The 16,928-nt window shown below is 41.9% G+C and overlaps 1 pseudogene; it reads left to right on the top strand.

Moving 5' to 3' along the window:
* Positions 1-3,591: 3,591 nt before the first annotated feature.
* Positions 3,592-4,831, top strand: LOC134762135 (suppressyn-like; annotated as a pseudogene).
* The last annotated feature ends 12,097 nt before the right edge of the window (positions 4,832-16,928 follow it).

Here is a 16,928-nt window from a genome sequence, read left to right as displayed (position 1 = left end):
ACTCCCTAGTGAGATGAACCCGGTACCTCAGATGGAAATGCAGAAATCACCCGTCTTCTGCGTCACTCACGCTGGGAGCTGTAGACCAGAGCTGTTCCTGTTTGGCCATCTTGGCTGCCCTCAGGAGTGTTCTTTAATCCTATGTCACCAGTATGTTTTTTAATTGATACCGAGGCAACCTACTGTGCTTTACCTAATTTTCAAGACCCACCTAGTCTTCCCAAGTCTCTGTTGTGGGAATTGATGGACAAGTCTCCAAGCCCTGAGCCACCCCTCCACTCTTCTGCTCCCTTCACACCTTTTCCTTCACTCATTCTTTCTTAGTCCTGCTCTCATGCCCAACTCTGATCCTAGGCAGAGACATCCTTTCAAAACTCCACACTACTCTCCATGTCCATGTTCCCCATGGTACCCGACACCTCCACCCAGACCCCTACAGTGCTTCTAGCTTTCTTCTACTCCTCCAACCTCCCACCCTAAAACATGCAGCCTTTCCTAATCCCCCATCCATAGTTAACCCTGCTGTTTGGGATACTTCCACATCCTCAGTCATGAAACACCACACCCCTGTCCACATTACCCTTAAAAACCCCACCCAGTTCCTATCACAGAAGCAGTTTCCAATCCCCCAAGCACCTCTTGTAGGCCTAAAGCCTATCATTTCTTGCCTCCTTGCCAGTCACCTACTCTGTCCAACAAACTCCTCTTTTAACACACCAATTCTACCTGTTAAGCCAGATGGAACTTGTCGCTTAGTCTAGGACCTCAGGCTCATTAACCAAGCTGTACTCCCAATATATCCAGTAGTTCCTAACCCATACACTTTACTTTCTGCAATTCCCTCCAATACCACCCATTTTTCTGCCCTAGACCTAAAGCATGCTTTTTTCACTATTCCTTTGAACCCTGATTCTCAAGACCTCTTTGCCTTTACATGGGAAGACCCCAACACTTACCTTTCACATCAGCTCACCTGGTGTGTACTACCTCAAGGTTTTAGAGACAACCCCACCTTTTTGGACAGGCCCTTGCTTGCGACCTCTGTACCTTATCCCTAAAACCGTCCATTCTCCTTCACTGTGTTGATGATCTGTTCCTGTGTAGCCCCTCTCAAAAAGACTGCAATGCCCATACTATCTCTCTTTTAAACTTCCTGACAGAGCGGGGGCATCAGATCTCCCTTAAAAAGCACAAATATGCACCCCCTCAGTCACCTACCTAGGCCTAGCCCTTACCCTGCAAACCCGAGGGCTCACAACTGACCACATATCCCTCCTTCAGTCCCTCCCACCTCCACAAACTAAGCAAGAAATTCTCTCTTTTCTAGGACTAGTGGGATATTTTAGGCTCTGGGTTCCCTCCTTCGCTCTACTTGCCAAACCATTTTACCAAGCTGCTAAAGGCCCTCTCCATGAGCCTTTAAAACCAGCACAGCCTATTACCCAACCTTTCTGTCTACTCCAAAAGGCTCTCATCTCAGCCCCCATCCTCACCCTCTGAGACCTCATCAAAACTTTCTCCTTCTATACTGACAAATGGCATGGAGTTGCACTAGGTATTCTAACCCAGTCTAAGGGACCCACCCTCCAGGTTATTGCCTACCTCTCCAAACAGCTTGAAACCACAGTTCTCAAATGGCCTGCCTGCCTCCAAGCACTGGTGGCAGCTGCTGTCTTCACCCTTGAAAGCCTAAAACTATCTCTTCCTGCCAACCTAACAGTTTATTCAACCCATAACATCAAAGACATGCTAGCTCACTGCAGTGTACTAAGTCTCATCTCTGCCTCACATCTCCTCCAACTGTGTGCTTTATTCATAGAAACTCCCCAAATCACCGTGCTAACCAGCTCCTGTTTAAACCCAGCCATGCTCCTACTTGAAGCTACTACCTCCCAAGACCCTGCACACATCTATGTAGACACTGTTCAAACCTTTCTTATACCTTTTCCAAACCTAACAGACCAACCCCTTCCAAATGCCTCCTTTACTTGGTTTGTAGATGGCAGCTCCTTCCTACATCAAGGACGCTGACATGCTGGCTATGCTATAGTGTCACCCCACGCACACACTATTGAAGCCAATCCGCTCCCCCTAGGAACCACCTCCCAAAAAGCTGAACCCATCACCCTCACTTGAGCATTCATGATAGCAACCAGACAACAAATTAACATATATTCAGATTCTCATTATGCATTCCACATAGTGCACTCACACTCATCCATCTGGAAAGAACAGGGTTCCATAACTGCAAAAAAATCCCTGTCATAAATGGCTGTCTCATCAGCAAGCTCCTTCAAGCTGCCAGACTCCTACAGAAAGTTGCCATCATTCATTGCAGGGGCCACCAAGCCCCAGACAATCCTACATCGGCTGGAAATGCTCTAGCAGATCAGGTAGCCAAACAAGTAGCCCTGTAACCTGTGCAATGCCAGTTTCCGTCCCTGTCCTTGTTCTCTCCTCTTTACTCCTCAGAAGAAAAGGAGGACTTCAAGCCCAAAACCTTCAACAGCAAGGACTATGGTATGTCAAGGAAGGGTGCTTCATTCTTCCTCATTCTCAAACAATTCCTATCCTCCAAAGCCTCCACAACTCTTTCCATGTTGATTACAAACCTCTCTTGCAACTTCTCCGCCCTATTTTCACTTGTCCTCACCTTTCCAGCCATGTTCGAGAAATTACCCAGTCATGCTCTATCTGCCACTCAATGTCACCCCAGGTTTCCCTCCAGCTACCGCCTTTTCCTACCCACCAAGCCCAAGGCCAGGTACCTGGGCAAGACTGACAAGGAGACTTCACTCACATGCCGCCCAATAAATGGCTCCCCTATCTTCTAGTTTTTGTCTGAATGGGTAGTCTCCAGGTGGGTAGAAGTGTTCCCAACAACTTCAGAAGCTGCAAATGTCATCACACAAACTCTCATCATGTATATAATTCCCCATTTTGGACTCCCAACATCCATCCAGTCTGATAACAGGCCTGCATTTAACAGCCAAATTACCCAAGGCATCTCTATATCCTTGGGAATAAAATGGGTTCTCCACATACCCTACAAGTGTCAATCTCCAGGCAAAGTTGAAAAAGTCAGCTCTGTCCTTAAAGCCCAACTCACCAATCTAGCTCTAGAAACCCATCAGTCATGGACAAAAAATCTCCCTTTTGCCTTCATGAGACTCTGCGCAACAACAAAGGCACCCTCCTTTTATAGTCACTTTGAAATGATGTATGGCCGAACTTTTGTCTTAGGGCCTCCACCCTTACCAGATTCTGAGCCACTCAGGAATTACCTCCCATCCTTAATCCAGACATGGTCTTTCATTCGTGAAGCAGCAAATGAGGCCATGCCTCTCCCTGTTGACACCTCGTTGTCCTCTCAACTGTCTTGCAGGCACAGACGTGTTTATCTGCCAACCCGACCCTCACAAAAAACTACAACTGAAGTGGACAGGCCCCTACACTGTGACACTCAGCATGCCAACTGCAGTGAGAGTCCAAGGACTCCCCCATCGGATCCATCGCACCAGGGTCAAACTCACCCGCAAGGCTACTTCTTCCTCCAAAACATTAACAACTAAGTGTTTGTCTAGGCCAATTTCTTCTACCAAGCTTAAATTAACCAAAAAAATTTTTTTCTTAGAACCAAAACACAAGGAAGACTAATCACCTGCTTTTAGAAATGGCCTGTATCTACCCAACCACCTGCTGTACCTCACTTACAACCAAAAGTCTTAATACAGGAATATCCCTCACCACAATGCTAATATTGTCAGTAGCTGCCCTGCTGTCCACACCATACTCATATAGAAAAATCCTGTTATGGAACCTTAATCGAGGAATGTGTTGAATCAGGGAAAAGTTATTATAAAGTAAAAAATCTAGGAGTATCTGGCAGTTGTGATGGGGCTATATATCTAAAAGGTAAGCAGTGGCTTTGCTTCACCAAAATTGGACAATGGGGAGTAAACAATCAAGTGCTAGAGGACATAAAGAGAACAGATTACAGCCAAAGCAAAAGCCAAAACCAACAACTCCTTCCCCCAAAATCACCCATGGTATTTCCCTTCCCAAGCCAGGAAAAAACCTGTTTGTAGATCTAGGAGAATGCATCGTGCTTACCATGAATGTGTTCAATTGCTGGGTATGTGGGGGAGCTCATATGAGTTAACAGTGGCCGTGGTATGGGATAGACATTCCCCCTTACTTACTAACATCCCAAAACCCCAGCCTCACTTTCACTCCTCAGGAATGCCTGCAGTCCTGGACATTTACCAACCCAGTAAGAGGGACAGTGTGCATATCCCACAAGTGGACTGATGAAACCCATCGCGCCATAGGTGAAAGTCCCTGTCACCAAACCCTAACAGTCAATGCCTCTGCAGCAGAGTGGTGGCCAAGGTTACCCCATGGAGCCTGGTCTCCTTCTAACTTAAGCTACCTCAATTGTGTCTTGTCCAAAAAGTCCTGGTACTGTACAAACACCACTAACCCTTATGCCACATACCCCCGCCTAAGTGCACTATGGGACAATCCTATGAACACCAGCCTACAATGGATTGCCCCTGATGGATTCTTTTGGATGTGTAGAACCCAGGCTTACTCATGACTACCTTATCACTGGAAAAGTATTTGTTTGCTAGGCACAATTAAACCTGGATTCTTTTTACTTCCAAAGCAGGTGGGCAACACCCTTGGAGTCCATGTATATGATAACCTAAACAGAGAAAAACGATCCTTAAAGGTAGGAGGAAGCCAAAGATGGCAAGAGGACAAATGGCTTCGACAATGGATCATCGAATACTACAGCCCTGCCACTTGGGCTGAGGATGGTTCATGAGGTTATTGCACTCCTATATATATGCTAAATAGAATAATTAGACTATAGGCTGTTCTAGAGATAGTCACTAACCAAACCACCTCAGCTCTGGAAATGCTCGCACAACAACAAAACCAAATGTTTGCAGCAATTTATCAAAACAGGCTAGCACTAGACTACTTATTAGCAGAAGAGGGTGGGGTCTGTGGTAAGTTTAATATCTCTAATTGTTATCTTCACATGGACAATAACAGAAAAGCAGTTCTAGAGATCACTTCAAACATCAGAAAAGTAACCCATATACCAGTCCAAATCTGGAAGGGATGAGACCTGATGAACCTTCTAGGGAGTGGCTGTCTAATTGAGGAGGATTTAAAACTCTGGTAGGGACAGGAATCTTCATCATTGGGTTTCTCCTGTTTCTCCCCTGTATTATCCCACTGATAATAAAAGCCATTAAAACTCTTGTTGAAACTACAGTTAATTGCCAGACAATACAGACGATGCTTCTGCTACAACGACATGATGGATACCAACCCGTCTCTCAAGAATACCCCAAAAATTAAGTTTTTCTTTTTTCCGAGGTGCCATTGAGAAAGTCATCCCTTTTCCCTTTTCTATAACCAAACAGACAGGAATGAAAGATTCTCCCAGGGGCCTGAAAGCTTGGGAGGCTGAATAACTCCTCCCTCCTCAGGCCTAGTCCCAAGTGGCCTTGTACCAGCAGTGTGCATCAGCAAGACAGCAGAAGCAGGAAGAGAGCTGGCTGGAAGACATGTACCCTCTGGAGATCAAGAGAGAGAGGCTATCTGGGTACCACATAGCAGTTACATGAGATGGGACACTTCCTGTTTACAGGAGACTATAAAACCCCTGCCCCATCCTCACTTTTGGGGCTGATGCCATTTTAGGCCTCAGCCTGTCTGCACCCAGGTGCTCATTAAAACAGCATTTTGCTCCATACCTCCTTGTGTTGTTTGTTGGTGCTTTCTCAGGGTTTGAACCAATACAAGAGCCTTGCACTTTCCAATGAAAAAAAGCACATTTCACATTCCATCTTTTCCCCCAAGTTTTAACGAATAATGTTGCAGATATGCCTCTTTTTTTAACTTTTATTTTAGATTAAGGAGTTACATGTGCAGGTTTGTTACAAAAGTATATTGTATGATGCCTACCATGATTGGTATAATTGATTGAACCCATCACCCAGAAGTTGAATAACATTCCATTTTAAGGCAATGTGACAATCATGAAATCTTTGTGTGAAAGGTAAGAGAGAGGTCAATCTATAATAAAAGTCAACAGTGGAGAGGGAAGGGGTCTTCCCTGGTGCCCTTTAGCCATTTGCAGCATTTTACAAAACAACACAGGTAAGGAAAAAGATTCTGTATAGTCAGAGATACTAAGGTTTACAACTTTCTAGGTTATAGCTGCCTGTCATGCAACTCAGGCCCTGAAATTCACATTCCTTTAAGGCTCAAAATAGTTTAGAATTCCAACAGCTTAGATTTTGAATTACTTATTTTCATAATGTATACCCATGAAACTACCCCAATATCAAAATACAGAAATGTGACAGATCTCAGTTAATTTAGAAAGTTTATTTTGCCAAGGCTGAGGACGCGCACCTGTGACACAGCCTCAGGAGGTCCTGATGACATGTGCCTAAGGTAGTCAGAGCACAGCTTGCTTTCATACATTTTAGAAAGACAAAACATCAATCAACATATGTAAAATTAATATTGGTTCGGTCTGGAAAAGGCAGGATAATTTGAAGTGGGGAGGGGACTTCCAGGTCATAGGTAGTTAAGAGTCAAATGGTTGCATTATTTTGAGTTTCATATTAGCCTCTCCAAAGGAGGCAATCAGATATGTATTTATCTCAGTGAGCAGTAGGGTGACTTTGAATAGAATGGGAGGCCGGTATGCCCTAAGAAGTTCCCGGCTTGATTTTTCCCTTTAGCTTAGTGATTTGGGGACCCCAAGATATTTTCATTTCACATTTCCTCCCTTTTCTGTTTAAAGTCTTTTGGATTTTGTAACCTCTATGCCGAATCTTGACACCTTATAGTATTTGGCAGGGATAAGTATGAAATTGCTTGATCAATAAATGCAAACAGAAATGTATGCTGGTAATTCTTAAGGCATTTCTAATATTACTTTACCAATAACTTTAAAGCTAGCTTATTTATTAAAGATTTTACTTAAGTCATGTAAACTTGACAAAGCATTTGGCTAGTCTTTCATTTTTCTGACAAAGTATTTGAATTAAGTGCTTTTATTTTTCTTTAAGCCAATTAATTAGAGCTCTTTTATACATTTTCAGTAGTGAGACATTGTGTGCACCACACATAAATACATAGACATAATAGATATGCTGATAGAAGTACATCTTAAAGATGTATAAAAACCTTTTTTTGTCCTATCTTAGACTTTCAGATTCTTGATAACCTATTTCATAACCCTAGGCAAATGTCAGCTAAATAGCTTTAAATTTGCTTATTAAAGAAAACAACTCTGGTGAAAATCAAATAGCAAAATTTACATCATAAGGTATGGAGAGAAAAATTCTGGTATGCTAGAGGGAGATTAAAGATGGATGCCAAATCAAACATAAAATTATAAATACCTATCAGGACTGTATAAGGAGACCAATTTTATTTAGATAGGGACTACCTGTCTTTTAACTGGATCTCTGAGGTCTGAGGAGAGCCCACACTGAATCCTGGGTTTCCAAAAGGAAGAATTATTTTGAAGCTAGACCATGTGATGTTTTTATAGTGGACTTAGAAAAAAATCTTTCTTAAAACAAAGACATTTCTAAGTGTCTAAACTGCACTCTTCTTTAAGAACCCAAGAGTAGCCTCTGTTGCAATAACTATTTTAGTCAGTAGATCAGGTAACACAATACAAAAGGAAACAGTTTAAAAGCTGAGACACACTTGTCTGTTTACAGTCTTTGGGTTCCATAAGGAAAAACACGTTTCTTTCCCAAAGGGAGTTTGGCACCTTCTCCATTTTCTTTAAGAAACCCCAGTCTTTTATAAACTAGTTTAGGTCCATCATGCAGCAGAGGGTGCAAGAGAAAGGAAGTAAATCTTCAGTAAATGAAGAAAACAGAATGCAGCCAACTGAGAAAAAACAAACTTTTGCTTAAAAAAAAAAAAAAAGATTGAGGTCCTAGGAGAGGAAAAAAAAAAAAAACACAAAGGCCTTTTAAATACAAACACACACGCATCCTGGATATTAGCTTTTAGCACATGTCATCAGGACCCCCTGAGGCTGTGTCATGGGCACACATCCTTAACCTTGGCAAAACAAACTTTCCAAATTTACCAAAACCTGTCTCAGATTTGGGGGGTTCACATTTTGGTAACCACAAAGGGATTCTGAGTGGAGGTGCCCCTGACCTTTGACAAATATATTGGTGCTTGGTACTAGTTTGAGCTATCTTTATGGCTCAAACCAATAGGACAATTTGCTGGGGCCTGGAAGCACCCCCTCCAGAGAGTCCCTGATTTCCCAAAATTTGGTCAAGATCTAAAGTTAACTTTGTGGTACAATTCCCTCTTTTGGGGGAGTTTTACTTGCTTCCAGCACAAGGAAGACAAGTTTTTCCTACTTCCATGATGATGAAAGGTAGGTAAACTTCCATCTTTATGGAGTTTGAGCTAATTTTCAACAGAGAAGATGAATTTTTTTTTCCTGTTCCTAGGATGGTAGAGAGCAGTCTTCAGCCTGAGACCCATCCCTAAGTAAGTAGCTGAATTGGGGTTTGTCTTGGCTAAAGTTAAAATTAACAACCAGCTGGTCTTAATTTCTTCTTACCATTCGAGTGCTCAGTAATCATGTAAGTTATGTGTTTGCTTGTTTTGCCTCTCCAAAGGAGGCAATAAGATATGCATTTATCTCAGTGAGCCGAGGGGTGGCTTTGAATAGAATGGGAGGCAGGTTTGCCCTAAACAGTTCCCAGCTTGACTTTCCTCTTTAGCTTAGTGATTTGGGGGCACCAAGATATTTTGCTTTCACAGCCTTATAGGGGAACTGAGGTTTGCATGCACCAATCACCATGAGTTCTGGTTATAGACACTAAACACGGGCTGCTGCATGGTTCAGGCAGTTTGTACCATCACAGTTCAAAGAAGGAACTAGTGACCACCTAGCATACATTTTCCTTTTACTAGGCTTGGCCTCCACGTGGTTCCAGGGTGACGTCAGGAATACAAATCAGCTCAGTTTGGAGACTTAGCACGCTAAATGGCACCATAAAAGCCCAAAGGAACAACTTTAACAAAGGTTTGTATAAACTTCCTTACTGCATGTATGTCTTCTATACAGTAGCATTCAACACAAGTTCCCCTTGAAGTTCAGTCACCTGCTTGGCACCATAACACACATCCCATAATAAACAACAAACATATTTTCAAGAAAGATAAAAGCACTAAGAACTTACGAGCCATCTGAATATGGTGATCTATTTTGCATATTTTCACAAATTCAAATGTACTTACAGGAACAGCAGAATAGTATATTTTAATTAGGACTGTTCTCAAAAAGGAGAAATGCATGAGGATGTACAGCTGTCATAAAGCTAGGTCACTATAAACAGACACCATTTACTTCTCTTAGAAGTGAGAAATATATCCTAGGATTTTGAGAAAACAAACACTGGTGGGTGTTGTTTTTTTCCAGAGTGGCTGACTATTGAGAAGAGTTAAAAATACCTGAGGGCTACAGTGTGTGCCAAAGATTGCAAAGGAAGAGCCAACGTTTCCTACTAATTGTGAATCTTGAGTTACATCCTTTCAGCAAAAAACAAGCATTGTGAGGAGTCAGCATACAGACCCAATCTGCTTTTCACACCTCTCTTCCCTGCCTTCACCCCCACTGACTCCACCAGCTAATGCTGTGCCTGAGATCTTGTATGCACTTAATTAATATTTGTTGAATGAATAAAATGGTAAATACAATCATGTCTTAAATGGACCCATGTGATCTCCTTCCTCCCCTCTATGAAATCCTATACTACAGAAAAGATATAATAAACTTGGACCTAAAAAGGCATCATACTTAACTGTGAGAAGCCCCCAATCTAGAGCAGTGGTTTTCTACCCTGGCTGCACATCAAAATCATTCAGGGAGCTTTCCAAAAACACTCATGCCCCAGCCCCACCCTCAGAAAATCTGATTCAATTGAACTGGAGCAAGGCCCAAGCCATGGTGTGTTTGTCTTTTTTTTTCTAATGTGCAGCCAGGACAGACAATTTCTGGTACAGTCCAACCACTTCAAAGGTGCAGAGGCTTGATGTCACTTCTCTATAGCCAGAGAGCTTGGAGAAGGCAGAGGCAGGACACAAAATCACAGCATCACTGAGTCACTCCAACATTTGTCAGATCTTTATCTCATGAGCTTCTTCCTTCCCACTAACTTACATTTCTGACTTCCATTTTTATCATTCTTATATCCACTTAACAAATTGTTATTAAACATCTACCATGTGCCAGATGCCAGGTGCCGGGTATATGGCAGTGTAAAAGAAAAATAAATCTTGGGGCCCTTAAATTACTAAGTTAAAGAAAAGAGTCAAGCTGGGAACTGCTTAGGGCAAACCTGCCTCACACTCTATTCAGTTGCCCCTCTGTTCACTGAGATAAATGCACATCCAATTGCCTCCTTTGGAGACGCTAGTCAGAAACTTAAAAGAATGCAACTATTTGTCTCTTATCTACCTATGACCAGGAAGCCCCCTCCCCACTTTGAGTCTTCCTGCCTTTGCTTCAAGTTGTTCCACCTTTCCAGGCCAAACCAATGTATATCTTGCATATATTGATTGATGTCTCATGTCTCCCTAGAATGTGTAAAACCAAACTGTGCTCTGACCACCTTGGGCACATGTCATCAGGACCTCCTGAGGCTATGTCATAGGCATTCATCCTCAACCTTTGCAAAATAAACTTTCTAAATTAACTGAAACCTGTCTCAGATTTCCAGGATTCACGTTTTGGTAACCATGAAGGGATTCTGCGTGAAGATGCCCCGACCTTTGACAAATCTCCTATCGGTGCTTGGTACCAGCACAAGCTAACTTTGTGGCTCAAACCAAGAGGACAATTTCCTGAGGTCTCAGAGCACATCCAGAGAATCTCTGATCTGCCAAAATTTGATAGAGATCTAAAGTTTATTTTGCTGTACAACTCCTCTTTCTTGGAGTTTTATTTGCTTCCAATAAGGAAGGCAAGATTTCCTGTTTCCATGATTATGGAAGGCAGGTTACTCCTTTATGGAGTTTGAGCTTTCTTCTAACATGAAAGATTAGTAATTTTTCCTGCTCCTAGAGTGGTAGAGAGCGGTCTTCAGTCTGAGACCAATCCCTAGGTAAGTAATTGAATTAGGGTTTGTCTTGGCTAAAGTTAAGATTAACAACAAGTTTCTCGTAATTTCTCTTTACCGTAAAAGTGCTCAGTTATCATATATGTTGTGTCATCATTTGTTTTGCTTAACTGTTTTGTTGTTGTTGTTTGTTTCTGTTTTTCTTGTTGTTTTGGTCTTTTTCCCACTGGTTTTGATTAACTCTGACTTGATCAAATCTGAAGGAAAATTTCAAATTATGGGGAACAAGGCCTCTAAAGTGGCTAAATTCTCCCCCCGCCCCACACACACACACACAAAGTTGGTGTGGTGGTGGCCATATTTGGCCAGCAAAAAGGAAATAAAAAAAGCAAAGATTCTTGACTACTACAGGGACTTTATTTACACAACAAGGCCACCTTTTTCTTTCTTTTAAAAGGCTCAAAATAATAATGCTCTCCTTCAACTCATTTTCAACTCATGTAAGTTTTTTTCCTCAAGTTCTGTTTGTTGTGCATTGATGCTAACAATATTTTCTTAAGCATCTAAAGGAAATGTTTCCTTCTAACATAATAATCTGTACACTACAGAAGGTCTTTTCTTTTGCCTTTTGGTAACTGGCCTAACAGATTTTACGTTTTTTTATCAAAATAATTCCTATGCCATTATTATTGAGTTTTGGTTTACTTAGGGAAAAACTGAGATTAAAAAAAATTTTAATTAAGGTTATTACATCTGTGTACTTTTCTGTATGTGCTTTTAAGGTACTTGTGACATTAAGTTACAGGACTTTGACTCCTGGGTCTAAAAAGGACACAAAGTCCTTCTAAATCTTAAACACTGACTGCAATTAAAGCCTCATTTTCAGGCCCCATAGAAGATGTCAGTCAAGGCTGGAGTGGTGGTTCATGCCTGTAATCCCAGCACTTTGGGAGGCTGAGGAAGGTGGATCAGGAGTTCAAGACTAGCCTGGCCAACATGGCGAAACCTGGTCTCTACTACAAATACAAAAATTAGCTGGGCATGGTGGCAGGCACCTGTAATCTCAGCTACTCAGGAGGCTGAGGCAGGAGAATTACTTGAACCTGGGAGGCAGAGGTTACAGTGAGCCAAGATTGCACCACTGCACTCCAGCCTGGGCAAAAGAGGGGGATTCCATCTTAAAAAAAAAAACAAAAGATCCCACTCAAAATAAACTGCATTCCTGAGACACACAGGACCAGAAATTAAAGCCATTCAACTCCTCAAGGCCCAAAGTCTATTGCAGAAGAGGTGAGAGTGTGAAATTATAAGGACCGATTTTTAAGAGAAAAAATAAATTCAGTTTCTCTATAAATTAACCATTAATGTCAAAGACACACTGATGCAAGACTAGCATATGGGCCCCTGTGTCAGATTAACAAGGTTTTCTTGAAGCATTAACCAACTCCTTAGTAAAGGTTATAAAAGGCTTATGGAAGCTACATCTTATAATCAAGGCTAACATTTTATAATTGTTTATAAAATTTTGAAAAAATTAATTGGCCTCATGCTGTTTTCATTGGGGTTTATCATTTGGAAAATTAAGTCTTATCTCTCAAAGAAGGAAGGTTTTTGCCTTTTTAAAAAAATTCTTGAGTTATCACTTTGGTTAAATGAATGACTTATTTTACAAGACCTGTAAGCCTATTTTGTGCTATCAAGTGTTTTAAACCTTTGATATTTGACAAACTTTCCAAAATCAAATTATAAACTGTCTTTTTCTGACCTAATTAATCCTGAAAGATATTATTAATAGGTACCCTAAAGTCCAAAAAATGACATATTTGGCTTATTTGGCATATAAATGCTACAGGAAGCATTGTCAAATATGAAATGGTGTTTGGTTTTCTTTGGGCTGTATTTGTTTAAATATATTATTGGTATGTGTTAAAAAATTATGGAAAACTCCTATAATTCTGATATGACTTAGTGTACATTATCAGTAATAATTATAACTGTTATGTTAAATTATTGTGTGCCACAGAGGTAACAAATTTACTTGTCAATTGTGTCTCTGACTATGGCTGCCCTAAAACATTTTGTCATCCACAGACAATTGTTGTCTTGTGTTGGTCCTCTTAGAAGGTGGTTTTATTATCGGCTATACGACTCTAACAGGTGCTCCTGAATACAGGTTTCTGATAACTTTGAAGATTGTGACATCAGAATAGAGGAAAACTTTCAGGACTCGTAGAGAGCTGAAATGTTCATGAATACCAAACATAACAAAAATTATCTACATGGACTAGGCTAATAGAAGTCTAAAGTAATCGTTTTAACTAAAACATTGCTGATCCTTTCTTTTGTTTTTCAGAGTCAAGAAAACTTTTAAGCTATTTACAACTTTTAACAATTGAGTAAAATATACTCTTATGAACAAAATGTGGAGTATATTTGTTTTCTACTTGATTTCTACAGAATTTGGAAACTATTTGTGAGCATTATTAACTCATGACAATACATTTATTTGCGTAAGTGCAGTAAGAATCTGTTTTCATTTGTAACACGACAAAATTGGAGAAACTGGTTATTTTGCCAAGGCTTTGACTGGAATGGTGTGCTTTCCTTTAAGGAATCAAACTTGACTGATGGAGCCAATGAAAGCCCTTGGGAAAACTAGCCTCATCCTTGTCTACACAGTATAATGTGGCCTATATCAATTTTTCAGAATTATTCTTTAGTTTGCTGTTTTTCTCCCTTCCTCCCCCTATTTTCTCTTCATAGGACATGAGACTTTACAACCTGCTAATAATGAGCTTTCCTAATAACTCAGCATCTACCTGTCTAGGAATAAACCATTCTAAGCCATGAGAGATCCGATGAAACCTGAGCCCAGAGACTCAGTTTCTTCTAAAGTGCTTTCTCAAAAAAATTTTTAAAAAGGGGGGAAATGTGAAAGGAAAAAAATTCTTGGGGCCCCCAAATCACTAAATTAAAGGAAAAAGTCAAACTGGGAACTGCTTAGGGCAAACCTGCCTTCCATTCTATTCAAATTCATCTCTCTGCTCACTGAGATAAATGCATATCTGATTACCTCCTTTGGAGAGGCTAATCAGAAACTCAAGAGAAGGCAACCATTTGTCTCTTAGCCATCTATGACCTGGAACACCCCTTCCTGCATCAAGTCTTCCCACATTTGCTTCAAGTTGACCTGCCTCTCCAGACAGAACCAATGTTCACCTTGCATATGTTGATTGATGACTCATGTCTCCCTAAAATGTTTAAAACCAAGCTATGCTCTGACTACCTTGGGCACATGTGTTCAGGACCTCCTGAGGCTGTGTCACAGACACACATCCTCAATCTTGGCAAAATAAACTTTCTAAATTGAGAGCTGTCTCAGATTTCCAGGGTTCACAGCAGTAAGCAGAACAGCCAGTTTCCTCTCAACTTAGCCTTAGCAGGAGAAACCTCTGTGTCTGGAAGCCTTTCTCAACTTGAATCATTTTGTCTCCACTAGTTTGTGAGTATTTTGAGACTAGGAGTCATGAGTTATTATTCATCTTTGGAGCTGCAGTGCCTAGCACATTGCCTGATATGGGGACAGATTTGATAAATGTTTGATGGATAAACAAATGAATGCAAGTAATTCCTGAAGGCCTTTACATCTAATAAAGAAAACAGAAAAATGTCAAGAAGACTACTTGCTTTAGCAGGGCATTCTCAATTTTATATCATAAAAATCCAACTTAAATTTGCTGAGGCAAAAGAGGGCATTTATTTGCTGATAAATGGCAAACCCAACTGTGCAGAATCCCAGAGCTCAACCCATGTAGTTAGGCCTTTATCCCTTTCCTCAGTTCCCTGCTCAGTTTGTCTCATCTTGGTTTCATTCTTAATCCAGGGCCTCTCCACATGACAGACAAGATGGTCCACCAGTACCCCTAGGTTCATATCCCATTTTTAGCATGCCAGCAGTGGCCATACATTTCCAGGGAAGACTCTGATGGCCCTGTCTGCCCATCCTTGAACCAAATACTTTGGTTGGCAGAGAGTGTACTTCAAATGGACAGCATGGTTGACAAGCCCACTCCAAGCCAGTCAGCAGGGTACCACTATTATAGGCCTCACCAGGAACACATCGGAATTGGCAAGAAATCTCCTTTAGAAACCAGAAGGAGATGAGAAAGTACAGTGGATTACGACAGTCTTCTATGTCTTCCTTCCTTTTTTTTTAAACAGGGTCTCATTCTGTCACCCAGGCTGGAGTGCATTGGTACATTCATGGCTCACTACAACCTCTGCCTCCTGGGCTCAAGTGATCTTCCTGCCTCAGCCTCCCAAGTAGCTAGTACTACAGACGTGGGCCACCATGCCCAGGCTAATTTTTGTATTTTTTTGTAGAAATAGGGTCTCAGTATGTTGTCCAGACTGGCCTCAAACTCCTGGGCTCATGCAATCCACCTGCCTCGGCCTCCCAAAGTGCTGGGATCACAGGTGTGAGCCATCACGCCCGGCCCTTCAAGGTCTTTCTATCTTCCTGCTCCACCATCCTTACTTAGCATGATGGTTTTTGCATTCATTTATGTAACTTAATGGATGCAAGACACATGCCACAGATCTGAACAGAATAAATGTTTTCAAAGCAGAAAGAAAGAGGGAGGGGAAGTCCCAGCCTTAGCTGTCCTTTTTATGAGAAAAGCAAAAACTTTTCCAGAAACACCTCAAAAAGACTTCCCCTTAAATATCACTGGTCAGCACTGGGTCACACTGCTACCCCTTATGGCAAGTGAGGCTAGAAATTCCAGTTTTGACAAAGTGAAATATAATTTCATGACTAGTTTGGACCAAAACTGATTGCCCCACCTCTCCTGGAGACTAATTACACTTGCTCTGAGCCCCCAGAGCATGCTGGGCCTCTCTGATCCTAGCGACATCTGCACTGTACAGCGGTTGCTCTTTTTTTTTTTTTTTTTGAGACGGAGTCTCCCTCTGTCACCCAGGCTGCAGTGCAGTGGCGCAATCTCGGCTCACTGCAAGCTCTGCCTCCCGGGTTCACGCCATTCTCCTGCCTCAGCCTCCCGAGTAGCTAGGACTACACGTACCCGCCACCACGCCCGGCTAATTTTTTTTTGTATTTTTAGTAGAGACGGGGTTTCACTGTATTAGCCAGGATGGTCTCGATCTCCTGATCTTGTAATCCACCCGCCTGGGCCTAGCGGTTGCTCATTTTTTGCAGCCCCCACCCCTTGCTAGGATTTCTAAACAGGTGCCCACATCCTTGTATCTCCAGCACTTAGCACAGTGCCTAGCTTTATTCCACCGGTTTATTTGAGTGACTGCCATTTGCGAGGCTCCGTGCAAATAAAGCAGGCGATTGGTGAACATTTCCTGGATGGATGGAGGGATGGATGAATGGACAGATGGGTAGATGGATGGATATCATCACTGTGCAGTGGTTCCCATCGGGGCAGCCTGAGTCTCCCCAACCCCTCCCCTCATCTCTCTCACTCCAGGCTGTCATTTCACTTTCCTAAAAGCCTTCCCTTTGCCCATGATGCCAATGACTAGCTCTGTCCTGAAGCAATAGCTAGTACTTTCCCTCCTTCCTTCCATCTAGCATCCAGCCGAACCTTGAATCAATACCAGTAAAATGGGTGTGAACGGAAGGAGGCTGCTCATTATTTGCCATTATTTACCTCTGAGTCTGTGCATTCCCATTCCTTCCCATATTAATTCTCTCCCCCGCAACCCCCCCTTCTCTATCCTTGGGAACTGGTTCAACCAGAGTACAACCAGCTCATCTGC

This window comes from Pongo abelii, chromosome 9 (assembly GCF_028885655.2).
Source record: "Pongo abelii isolate AG06213 chromosome 9, NHGRI_mPonAbe1-v2.0_pri, whole genome shotgun sequence".
NCBI classification, from domain to species: domain Eukaryota; kingdom Metazoa; phylum Chordata; class Mammalia; order Primates; family Hominidae; genus Pongo; species Pongo abelii.
This window is presented reverse-complemented; position numbering and strand designations above follow the sequence as displayed.